The sequence below is a fragment of the Callorhinus ursinus genome, unplaced genomic scaffold, assembly GCF_003265705.2.
Source record: "Callorhinus ursinus isolate GAN/ISIS: 27379988/994484 unplaced genomic scaffold, GSC_fseal_2.0 scaffold8, whole genome shotgun sequence".
NCBI lineage: Eukaryota > Metazoa > Chordata > Mammalia > Carnivora > Otariidae > Callorhinus > Callorhinus ursinus.
In genome coordinates this window covers 69,877,538-69,889,310 of record NW_027397070.1, presented here as the reverse complement: position 1 = coordinate 69,889,310, position 11,773 = coordinate 69,877,538, and the positions used below count along the sequence as shown (strand labels likewise).

Below are 11,773 nucleotides of genomic sequence, written 5' to 3'. Positions count from 1 at the left end.
CCCGCTCTTCGCCCCTCCTCCACCGCCACCCCCTGCCTTCCTCCCCCACTGGGTCCCATGACCAACCACCTCCCCTGGCGTCCCCCACCCTGCCCCAGTCTGCCTTCTCATCCCACGTCAGTTTCCGCGTCCCTGGGGGGGGGGGGCTCAGTCGCCATCTTGGTCTCTTGTCCCTGACCCTCATGGATCGGCAGCCCTCCCCGATGTCCTTCCCTACCCTGCCACGGTGCCGGCTGACTCCATCAATACCCAGCCAGCCCTGCCTCCAAGAGCTGGGTCCTGAGCAACTAATTCCCCAGCCGAGTCCTCAGCTTCCTCACTCAGCCCCCCTGGCCTCACCCAAACCCTGAGCCCAAGGCTTGCTCACATGTGAGCAAGACATGCGTCGGATACACAGACCATGCCTGTGTCGCCAGCCTCCGCGCAAGGGGCGGGAGGAAGCCACACCTCCTGCCACCCCACCTTCCCACCCGCCTCAGCTCTCCCATCACGGGGGTCAGACCCACCTGCTCTTGCCCTTGACTGCCACCCTGCCAGTTACACCACCTTCTGCCCCTTCTCCTGCATCCTGTCTCCTGCATCGAATCTCCCGCGTTTCTTCTGTCTTGCATCCTCTGTCCTTCATTCTCTCTGTCCTGCATCCTCTCTCCTGCCCTGGATCCTCTCTCTCTCCTCCATCCCCTCTGTCTTGCATCGTCTCTCTCCCGGATCCTCTCTGTCCTGCATCCTCTCTCTCTCCCGCACTGCTGGAACCATGGCTCGGCTTGAGGCTCTTAGTAAACAAAAGCAAACCTTCCCTCAATGCTCGGCTTCTTCTAGCCTCTCTTGCAGTTCCTCGTCTCCGTAGAGCAGTCTGTGGAAGGGAGTCTGCATTGCTGTCAGACCCCCACTCAGGGCTGCTGGGCACAACAGGCTTCTAACCCCTTTCTTCTCTGCAGCGGCCTCCTTAGGTACCTTGGGCGCTCGTGCACACCTTCTGCTTGCTGTGTGTCCCAGGATGTGAATCTGAGTGGGCCACATGGAAGGGGGTGCTCTGCAGCCCACTTGCTGCCACCTGGGCTGGCCCACGGAATGTACCAGCAGGCAGTGGAGTGCCGGAGGAGAGCGGGGTGGTGTACTGGTCTTTTTGGTTTTCTCCCTGCAAGATTGCTGTGGGCGGCCTGCACCCCTGAACAACGGACCTCACCCCTCCCAGGGCCCTCTGCACCCAGCTCTCCCCTCTGGCTCTGGGTTCTAGTCAATGAGTCGCTCCCCTTGCTCCTCCAGGGGCCATTCCTCCCCTTGCCCGGGCCATCTTACCCACAGCTAAGCTCAAGGGATGCTGAACCCTGCTGACCACCACCGCCTCTGTCCTGAGCCCTCTGTGTTCAAGCTCCCTGGACCCAGCTGCCCTTGGCCACCTGTGCTGGGCGGCCTCAGGGAAACACGCCCGAAACATCTGCTGACGTGCTTGTCCCCATCTCAGGACTGGAACCGTCATCCGCCTGCAAACCAGGTTTCTCTTCAGCCACAACTTCCTCTGCAGCCAAGTCCCGCTGCCCACACCCCCATCTCTGCTCCCACTGCCAGAGCCCAGGCCCCCCCCATCCTTCCCTCGCACAGAGACACTTCCTCCCCCGTCGGCAGCCGCTCACACCCCTCCCTGCCCCTGCAGCTCCAGGCTGCGGCCCCTCCGAGCTGCTTTCCCTTCTGTCCAAGTTCAAGGGTGTCTTCGACCCTGAGACCTTTCACATGCGGTTCCCTCTGCCGGTGTTGCCCTTCCCCTCCTGCGTTGCTGGGTCTACTGCCTAACACCTGCCCTCGGTGGCACGTCCACAGCGGCAATGTCACTGTCGTCACTGGTCAGCCGAGCAGATGGAGTGGGGCCTTCAAGTGGCAGAGCCCTTGCCCCATGGTTCGTGTGAAGGTCACACGTTGGGACCGGGACTCTGGCATGCTGTCTCCAAGCCCCATGGGTGACGGTGAAGGAGGAGGAGGGTGCAGACCCCTTCCCTGCCCCGCCCTGTGACGCTGGAGTTGGGCTCGGGGCTCCTGTCGGGGCTGTGGGCACCCTCTTCCCTCGGTGACACCAGGAAGGCCCACGTCCCCATCCAGCGAGGAAGGCCCGCAGGCAGAGCCCAGGTCTTCCCTGGTCCAGCCTTGCTCACCCTGGGGGCTCTCTGGCTCACCTTGCCTGACCCCCGCCAGGCCTTCAGTCGTGGGGCCTCTCCCGTCCCTGCAGACTCCCCCGGTGGCCGCTTGTGCCTGCAGGGCCGGCGTGACTGGAGTCCCAGTTCCAGACACTGCTCCAGAAAGAAGGTGGCTGCTGGTCCCCAGCCCCTCCCCCCAGGGTGGCGGGTTGTTGTTTTCATGCTTTGCTAGAACGAGCAGGTGACACAGAGGGACACCAGGGCAGGGGCGAGGGCTTGGGTCCCCATCCCTGGTGACTGTGGGGCCTGGGCCCCGCCCAGGGGCGCCCACCCTGAGCCGGCCTCGGGGTCCAGCCTGAGCCTGGCGTGGGGGCCGCCTGTGGCCCGAGATAACCCCCCTCAGCCTCCTGCTAGGAACACAGCGCTGGGCGGGGGGGGGGGGGGGGGGGGAGGAGGGAGTGGAGCCTGTTGGCTCGGCGACGTGGAGTGTTTGTCATGTTCTGCGATGTGGCTGTGGACGCCTGCCATCGTTTATCATCATAATTAAGTGCAATTTGGCAGGGGGATGGGTGGAGGGGATGACAGCCCCCCTCACCGCGCCTGCCAGCAACGTTGCAGTGAGCCCCAGCAGCTCAGGTGCAAAGGACCCGGTGACGTCCCCCCTCCCTCTGTGGGCGGGTGACATGTGGCCCAAGTGGACCCTGCATCCTGCCCCCACCCCCGGCCCCCTCTTCCCAGGCGAGCTGAAGTCACCCCTCCACCGCGAGACCAGCCCAGACCCCTGGGACGGCAGCTTCCCGCGGGTGGCCCCCTGGGCCCGGCTGGGCTGGAGGCAGACCCAGAGGGGCCTGGCTCGAGGCCAGCCGCTTCCTCCTTGGGGTACATGGGAACCGGCCATGAGAACAGCTGGGTGCGGGGCATCAGCTCTACCCCTCCTCCCCGGCCTGGCGTCCCTGCCCTCGGGGCTCCCCGGACCCCTGCAAGCCTCTGGCTGGGAAGGTGGACAAGAGGAGGCCGGCAGAGCGGCCCAGCGTCTTCGTGCCCACACACCCTCTGCCCACCTCTTGGGGCCCTGTTCACACGTCGGACCTTCGGGGAGACCCTCCTGAGGACCCGGAACCCGGCCTGCAAGGCCTCCCTCTTGAATCATCCTTTCCTTATTGCCATTTATTTATGTGTATAACTCTCTCCTAAGCGTCTGTCTTTTTCACTGGAACGTGGGTTCCCGAGGGCACGGACGGTGCCCGCACTGACCCGGCAAATGCGTGAATGATGGGGGCTTGTCAGGTGCATCAGCGCGTCTGCTCATGGCAGGCTCGCTCACCTGTGCTCGGCCCAGAGCGCTGGGCCTGGGGTCAGGACTGCGGCCTGACACACTCAGACAAATGTGACATGGGCATTTGCCGAATGACTAAGGGAGAGTGCACAACCGGCAGAGGGACCGCAGGGACCTTGGCTTTGAGTGGGAGGAAAAGTTGGAAGGGGGGCTTCTTGGAGGAGGTGAGCTCTGAGCTGGGACTTAAGGAGTTGGTATGAGATAAACTCAGAAATCGAGACCACCACTGAGCAAACCCTTTGACAGTATACACTTAGGGTCTGGCCTGGGTCGGGGGGTCAAGGGCCTGTCAGTCCGGTGGGGGAGGCCGTCATGCACGCAAGGCCTCCTGATGCTTCCCCAACCAGTGGGCTCAGAGACCTTCATTCACCGTGGCGTCCTCTGGAAAGGCAGGAGCTATGAGCTAGTAGCATGAGGCTTGCGCCTCAGGGCCTGCTCCCAGCCCAGCCTCTGCTTAGACCAGGGAGGGTAAAGAGGTTTGATCTCCCCTGTCAGTTTTGATCCAAATGGTTTCCTTGCATCCTGTGTTGGGAAGGTTTCTGATGTTCGATATGAACTCGGTAGGAAAGATTGGTAATTGCTTAGCAATGTCTGCCATAAGCGTAGCAGTCACAGCTCGGGGCACCTGTGCAGCAGATTCCTGCTCTAGACCGTTGATCACAGACTGTCAGACAGGAAAGGGTCTTGGACATCATGGAAACAGAGACTCAAGGAGCAGAGCAGGGATTTTGCGAGGCAACAGCAGAACTAGGCTTGAGCCGCAGCCGGTCAGGCTCTTTTCTGGCCTGGGCTGCCTCTCTTTCCTGCTTGCTGAGGGGCTGCCCCAGTCAGGAGAGGGCTCTCAGGCTGGGTCACTGTACGGGATGTGTGGGGAATGGCCCATGTGCGCTGGAGGACGTGGGGCCGTGGAGGAGGCAGAGTGAAGGATCTGGGGGCCCCCATTCCTACCACCCCCCGCTTCCGGCTTGTGACTTGTGACCCAAAGAAGGCCACCTCAGCTTGCAACTTCATCTGTATAATGTAGTCAGTCAAGTTGTTTTAGGGTCGAAAGAGAACCTTCATTCTACAAAGATTTGCTAAGCATTTCTGAGAGAAGCAGGTCTGGTGCTGGTGGGTGAAGCGGACGCGGTCCTGCCCCCACGTTGCTCACTGTCCAGCTGGGGAGAAAAACTTTGCTCAAATAGTCACCCGTGAAAGGGTGGACTCGAACACACAGGTGGGTCCTGTAGGGACAAGGTCAAGGTCTTGCTCCTCCGTGAGCACTAAAACATGGCAGCCACAGTGACCGGTGTTATTCCTGGGGTTTGTGCCAAGCAGAAGTCTGGGCTGAGGACCAGGGTGCTGGGATGCAGTCTACACCCCACCTGGAGGGTGCCTTTCTTGTCCCACAGAGGCACCTTCCAGGCTCTGTGGCCGGCTCCCTCGGTGGCCTTGGGGAGATGTTTGTCTCGCTAGGCCGCAGTGTGTCCTCCCTGGCCGGGAGGAGGGCCCTGCCACGCACCTGCGCCTCCACGGCAGAGCCTTCTGATCGGTGCAAGGACTCCGGGATCTCCTTGGGCTCAGGGCACTGGGACACGGCCCCAGCCTCCACTGCCCATGTCGTCACCTGCCACACGCCAGGCACCCCCGCCCCTCACAGGTTCTGACTCACCACGCTGTGCCCTCCACCTGAGAGGCAAGCCCCGGACCTTGACCTTGCCGCCCTTGAGGCCCTGCACAGGTGCCATGACGTCCAGGAAGCCGGGCTTCCCCTCCCAAGGCTGATGGTGGCCTGGGGGACGCGCGTGAGGAACTTGCAGTCTGGAGGGCCTGCCGCTGTGGCCGAAGCCCCACTCAGGGCAAGTGGACTCCAGCACACCCGGCTCCCACGTGGGGGCTCAGAATGGAGCGCAGCTGTTCAGGCCGCGCTGCCGGGACTGTGGATGGCCAGGTGTTGGGCGTGGCGGGTGCTTGAGGCTGCATTCTTGGTGCCAATTGCCGGGGGCTGAGCTGTAGTTGGGGAAGTAGAAGGTGATCCCCTGGATTCAGGGATCCAGGGAATGGGGCTGGCCTGGCAGTGGGGCCTGCACGGCCTAGGGGATGGCAGGGACGTCCTGCGGTGGGTGGGCTGTTGGAGCGGGGCATGATGCAGGGCTGTAGGGGGCAGGGAGACATGGGTCCCTTTCTCAGGTGCTCAGTGACTGGCTCCCTTCCTTCCCCTGTGGCTGGAACTGGATTCCCACCCCTGCCAAGGTCTACGGATTTCTCACTTACAGCCCTGGACCCTTGGACCCAACGCTGAGGCGAGAGCCACACCAACCTCTTCCCACAACGCGCCCCACCCCTTCCCCACCTCCCGATTCTAGGACCCTCCCCCCAAAGGCTCACTTTGCAAACCGCGAGATACTGGGACCTTTTGGGTCGTGTCTCTTCCCATCCCAGAGCAGGGCACGGACGTCCAGGGTGAGGGGTCTAGGTTCCCCGCCTCGAGGCCGGGCGGGCACCCGGGAAGGTGCCCTGAGCCACGGCTCTGCAGGGCTTGGCACCAGCATGCGGTTCCCCAGGGCTGTTGTTTTGCAATCCTTCTTGGCCACCGACCCCCGTTTCTCTGGCAATTGCAGGTTTTCTCGGCTGTGATTTGGATGATGTTTTTTTCCTTCTAAACAACCACTCTGGAAAAAGGGACTCTAACTTTGAACGAGCTGGCTTCAATCGTTCTGCTTCTTTCCACAAACAGCACCCTCTCCCCACTGTGCCTCCCCACCCCCCGCCCCCCGGCCTGTCAGTACTGACTCTCAGGGACTCAGGCTCAGAGAGGTCAGGAAGCTTGCCTGAAGCCACACAGCCATAAGTGGTGGGGCAGGGGCTGTACACCAGGGCCCCATGAACAAAAGCACCTCAGTTCTAGTGCATGCCTGTGCACTGGGGTTCAGGAGTGAGCTTTTCAGATATGAAGGGTCCGGTTCCCGGGACGAGCTCCTCCATCACCTACCCACCCCTCCGTGGCGGGTGATGGAGCACTCGAGGGGTCCCCGGGATCAACTCTGGTTTCAGTGAAAGGGAAACTGAGTCCATGGTTGAACAGGACCTCAGGGGTGGAGACGGGGCTGGGCTGTGATCTCTTGGGCCTGCCTGGCTCTGCACCCCAGGATCTTAGTGCCACGCAGGGCAATGGGGGACAGCACCTGGCAGAGACCTTTCCCTTGGCGTCTTGGTCTCTGCTCAAGGCCAAATGAAGACTACCAGTGGCATAGGGAGGTTGGTCCCTGTTACCCTGTGGGGGACCCTGAGCTGCCAGGGTCCTTGAGTCCCACGTCTATCCTCTGTGACTCTGCTGTCCCCTCGGTAGCTTATGGGGAGAAGGAGTCGTGGTGACTGGGTGCATGTGGGTCCTCCGAGGAGCGCTCCCGGGCTCTGCGTGCATCTGGAGCCTTGAGACCTCCAAGGCTGTGTCTGGCGAGCATCTCGTGCTGAGCCCTCATGTGTCTCTGTGGGACTGGCCCCGTTGCTTGGGCGCAGTCCCCCCCACCATCCCTTCCATGGTCCTTCCTTGAGGGGCTCTCCTCAGCCCAGCCCCAGTTGTGGCCCCTCCCTCACCTGCATCTTTCCTCCGACACTTGTCTGTGGTCCTCGCGCCCGCCCAGTGCTGGTGGATGCTTCTTGAATAACGGAGCAGACCCTTGAAGATAGGACGTCCGTGGGCAGAAAATACACCAGCATTTAAACTTTTTGCCAACAATGACGTGAACTGGTGTTGATTTAAACAAAAAAAACTGGATGACATGTAATCGTAAAGAGCACCACCCCTCGCGTTGCCATGCACAGCCGTGACCTCGGAGGGTGCTTACGGAAGGCCACATTTGGAGTGCTTTTACAAGCCGGCCCCTCTGTGCCAAGATTTCTGGAGCAAGGAGCTGGGCTTATGACCTCCTGCAGCCCCTCCCAGCCAGCCACAGGCTCCTGGCTCTGCCTACCGGGCAGTCCCTGAAATGTGCTCAGACTCTGGGGGGGACGGGGTCCCAGCCAAAGTCCGAGCCCTGGGTCAAGCCAGGCAGGTCCAGGAATGTGGATGCACTGGCCTTTAACCAGGTGGAGCTGGACGAATGAGCCCTGGGCCCCCACAGTCAGGCAGCCTCTCAGGCCAGCTCTGGGGGTCACCCAGCCATGCTTCCCTATGAGCAGGTCATGCCTTTCAACCTCCGGCAGGACCTGCTTTGTGCAAGGTCTGGCCCTGAGCCCATCTGACATGCCCGATGCACCCAGAGGCCTCTCATTGCCCCCCGGGACCCTTCGCTCCCTCCAACTGCTTCTTTGCTGGGAGTTTAGGGGTGACGCCAGGGGAGGCCAAGGAGGCCAGCTTAGCCGTCCCGCCTCCTGTTCTAACCCTTGGAGTAAACAGGAACATTAAATCACTACTTGGGGGTCAGGAAACTGGAAATAATCAAAACACAGTGTCCTGTCCTCGGCCTGGGCGCTGGGCCGCCTGTCACCGACCCAGCCCTGCCGCCTGGGGCTTTCCCGGCCTCTCCTCCGCCCAAGTCACTGCCCCGCCATCTGCTTCGTGGGCTCCGGTGCCCACAGTGGACCACACCCCAGGCTACAATTAGTGAGACACCCGGAGAGCTGGCAGCCGCCCCACACCCGCATACAGGCACCACCCGGCCAGGGACATTGCCACCAAGATTGGACCCCTATCAGCCCTTGGACCCCAGGGAATGGGGGCGGGTCAGGGGGAGGGTCTCAGGGGGTGGTGAGGGTCTTGGTAGCTCATGCCTGCCACCCTTTCTCTGCTTCTAGGGTGGGCCCCACCTGCCTGCCCATCACCCAGAGCTCAGAGGCCTGGTGGACGGCCTGGAGCCGATGGGGTGGGGGGAGGTGGGGGTCTTCTCTCCCATCATAGGGCACTCAGGCCACAGATGCCCTTTCCAACTGACCCTCCTCCGCTGTGTGCACTGCAGAGGTCTCCCAGGAGCCCTTAGGGGCCACTTTCTGAGGTTCTGCTCACAGAGGCCGCCAGGTGAAGTGGGGGTGAGGAGGCCTCCTGTCCTGGGAGGCACAAAGCCCGGCCTCTGTGCTTGGCTCCGGCGTGAGCTCGCTGTGCCACCTCAGAAACATCTGTGCCTCTCTGGGCCTCCACCTTCCCGCCTCCAGATGGCCTCTAAGGGACGTCCCATCTTGGATTCCACTCTGCAGCAGCAGGGAGATGAGAGGGAATTTGAGGAATGCCCCCAAAGGATGAATTGCAAAGCTCCAGCCTGCCTGATCATAGACACCCCCCGCACCACACCGCCGGGCCCTGGTGCCTGACCCCTGCAGCCTGGGTGCTCCCTGGCTCTGGCCTTGTCCTGTGCCTTGACCATGAGCTGGGGCTGCCTGCAGGGTGAGGCCTGAGAGAGGAGCCCCCAGGACCTGGATGGAGAGCAGGGTGCAGCCGGGAGCCCGGGAGGAGGGAGCCCCTGTAGGCCCGGGGGAGGCTCAGGCCTACCTGGTGGGGTTGGTGGTCTGGTGGGGTAATGGGCGAGGACACAGACCTTTGCAGCCCTGAGACTCGGCTGCACAGAGTTGAGGGGACTGGGCAGGAAGCTGTCCCCCTGTCTGGCTCTTGATAGAGGTGGCGTTTGGGCTGGGCCTCCCAGGATGAGAAGGGAGGCAGAGCCTCCAGGGGCAGCTGGGAAGGACCTGAGGGGGAAGCTGGGCAGGCTCTCCCCTATTAGCCCGCCCTGGGACCTGGGACCTGGGACCTGGGACCAGGTCAGGCTCTGCCTGCCATTGCCACGGCCTCCTGAGTGCACACACACCACGTGCCTTCCTCGGAGCCAGGCTGTGACGCGGGTGTGATGGTGCCTATTCCCCTAATGGGGAGATTGAGGCCCCAGAGGTGAAGTGGCTTGTCCACACTGCAGCCGTGTGCTGTGGCGATGGAGGATTTGGTCTCAGCCCTGGTAGCTCTGAAGACCTGGCTCTTTCCTGGCTAGGGCTGTGGTGTCCTGCCGCGGAGGGCTGGGTGGCCAGTCTGGGCTCTCTTCCTCCTACCCTGCTCAGCCGCGGCCTCGCCCTGTCTCCAACCCCCAGCAGCATCCCAACTCCGCGGCCTGCGGAAGTTGCCCACGGCGGGTGGGGAGCAGTGTTCTCCCTCTGTCCTCCTGCCTCTGCTTTCAGGGGTCGGGGAACCCCCGGCAAGGGTAGGGGATGCAGGCTGATCCCACGTTCAAGCCAGAACTGGGCAAGGGCCGGGGGGAGGATGGGTTCCACTTGGGAAAGTATCGAGTTCTTCGTCCCAGAGCCGGAGTGAGGCTGGCTGGGCCTGGCTAGGTGCTAAGGTGGGTGTGTGGGAGGGAGGGGAGCCCCCAGAAAGGCTTGTGGGGAGGCCTGGGGCAGGAACCGCGGGGGTGGGATTCCTGGAAGGAGGCAGGTGTGCTGGGCTCGGGGACGGAGCCCGCTGCCCTGTGCCCGCTCGCCCTCCTGCCTCCTTGTGTGGAACAGGCCCCAGCATCTGCTCCCAGAGCCTGTATCACTTTGCCCGAGGGAGCGGCTCAGCCCAGAAGTTTCCGGAGAATTGAGGCCCACCCTGTCCAGCGCAGAAGCAGACCTCAGCACTGGCTCCTTGCCCCTCAGACGGGGCACCAGAGTTCCGGGCGTATTCCGCCGGCGGTCACCCTCCATGGGCTCCTTCCCCGCCCTGCTGACCTCCCCAGCCGGCCTGGTGTCCTGGGATCCCTGCCCACCCAAACCACGTGGGCTCACTCACGCTCCTGCCCGGCCAGGGTCCATCTGGGGAATCCTCAGTAAGCCTGCAGGTCATTGGCAAATGATGGGAGGAACATTTAGAAAGGTAGCCAGGGCCGGGTCAGGAGGCCCCCCGGGGACATGTGAAGGAGCTCGAGCGTTTCCTAGAGAAGTCGGGAGTCATGGAAAGGTTTGGATTTTAAAATATCACTCTGCTTGTTCAGTGGGGCTGAGGCCAGGGCAGACGACGGAGCCCAGGGCTGAGCAGGGAGGGGTCGGTGGGAGGAGGGTGGAGAGGCGGGGTGCAGGGCTGTGGGAGGTCGGGGCAGCAGAGAGAGGAGTCCAGGTTTCTACCCGATGCCTGGGTGCTTGGCGGTGGTAGCAAGCGGCCCTCCCAGGCTCCCTTGCAGCAGGGGCAGCCCCTCCAAGGAGCCAGGTCTGTCCGGCGAGATGCAAGGGGACGCTTACTGGAAGCTTCTGGGAAAGGTTTTGTCCTCCTTGATAAGAGAAGGTATGTGAAGAGGAATGGCCTCCCTGTGCCTTTGGACATTGTTCGAGGGGTTGGAGAACGGGTAGCCATTTTGCAACAATGGGGTCCATGTGACACGAAATCATTAGGGGCCAGCCTGGGGCTGTCGAACCACAGCCGGCAGCCACTCACTGCAGACCCCTCGTTATGCCCGAAAAACGAGCCCCTCTTTGGTCAAGTCACCGTTCACTGTGCCTTCTATTATTTGCAGCCAAAGGCATTCTTAAACAGTACAGGATTTCATGCCAAGAGCGGGGCTGGAAATGATCTTCTAGCACCTAACGGGCAGAGTCCGCCGGGACAGGGAGAGGTGGGGAACGTGGCAGTGTTGGAAATGCCGGACCCTGAGGATCCTCCAGGTGGACACGCCAGTGCAGAGCCCAGGAGGGTGGCCCCTGGGGACAGCGGCCGGTGGTGGCCGAGGCCGTGGGAGTGGGTGGCATTGCTCAGGGAGGGTAGAGAGGGGGAGGCCGGCAGGTGCAGAGAGAGCTCCAGGGAGGACCAGCCCTCGTGGGGCAGCATGGTTAACAATGACGGTAAACAATCCACCACTTATTGAAGCAGCTGCTGAGTGTGAGTGCCTGGGATTTACATGCACGGTCCCATTACCCAGTCCTCCCCCACCTGCTGAGCTAGGTACTCCTGTGCCTGTTTCACTGGTGAAAACACCAGGGCTCTGGGAAAGGCCCCCAGGGACTCAGAGCACTAAGAGAAGTCCCAGGGGCCCCCGGAGGGCATCAGGGAGGAGGCGGTGCCGCCGCCGCAGTGGGCACCGGGTCTGGGCGGGGGGTTTGCAGATCTGATGGGCCGGGCGGGAAGTGAGGCACGCAGGCTCCGAGAACAGCATGAACAAGGGAAAGGATGGGCTGTGCTGACTGGCATGGCAGGGGGGCGTGGGAAATCAGGTGGGAGGGACGAGCCGGGGCCTCGGATGCCAACCTGTGGAGTTGGGTGTTTATTGGAGCAGCCTGTGGGGAGGGCAGCGTGACCGGGGCCAGCTCACCCTGAGGACCGTGAGCGCTGAGGACGCGGCTGCCCGGGGGGGGGGGGGGGGGGGGGGGGGGGGGGGGGGGG

General features: G+C 62.5%; 1 long non-coding RNA gene across 3 annotated transcripts in view; it reads left to right on the top strand.

The window, feature by feature from the left end:
* Positions 1-10,246: 10,246 nt before the first annotated feature.
* Positions 10,247-11,773, top strand: part of LOC141373204 (uncharacterized) — a 6,064-nt gene continuing 4,537 nt past the window's right edge. Inside the window, exon 1 of one of the 3 annotated variants that reach the window (XR_012378915.1) lies at positions 10,247-10,360. This is a non-coding gene — a long non-coding RNA (uncharacterized lncRNA). Of the gene's footprint in view, positions 10,361-10,578; positions 10,682-11,773 lie in introns of those variants that run through there. The other 2 variants (XR_012378914.1, XR_012378913.1) reach the window with 2 other exon arrangements.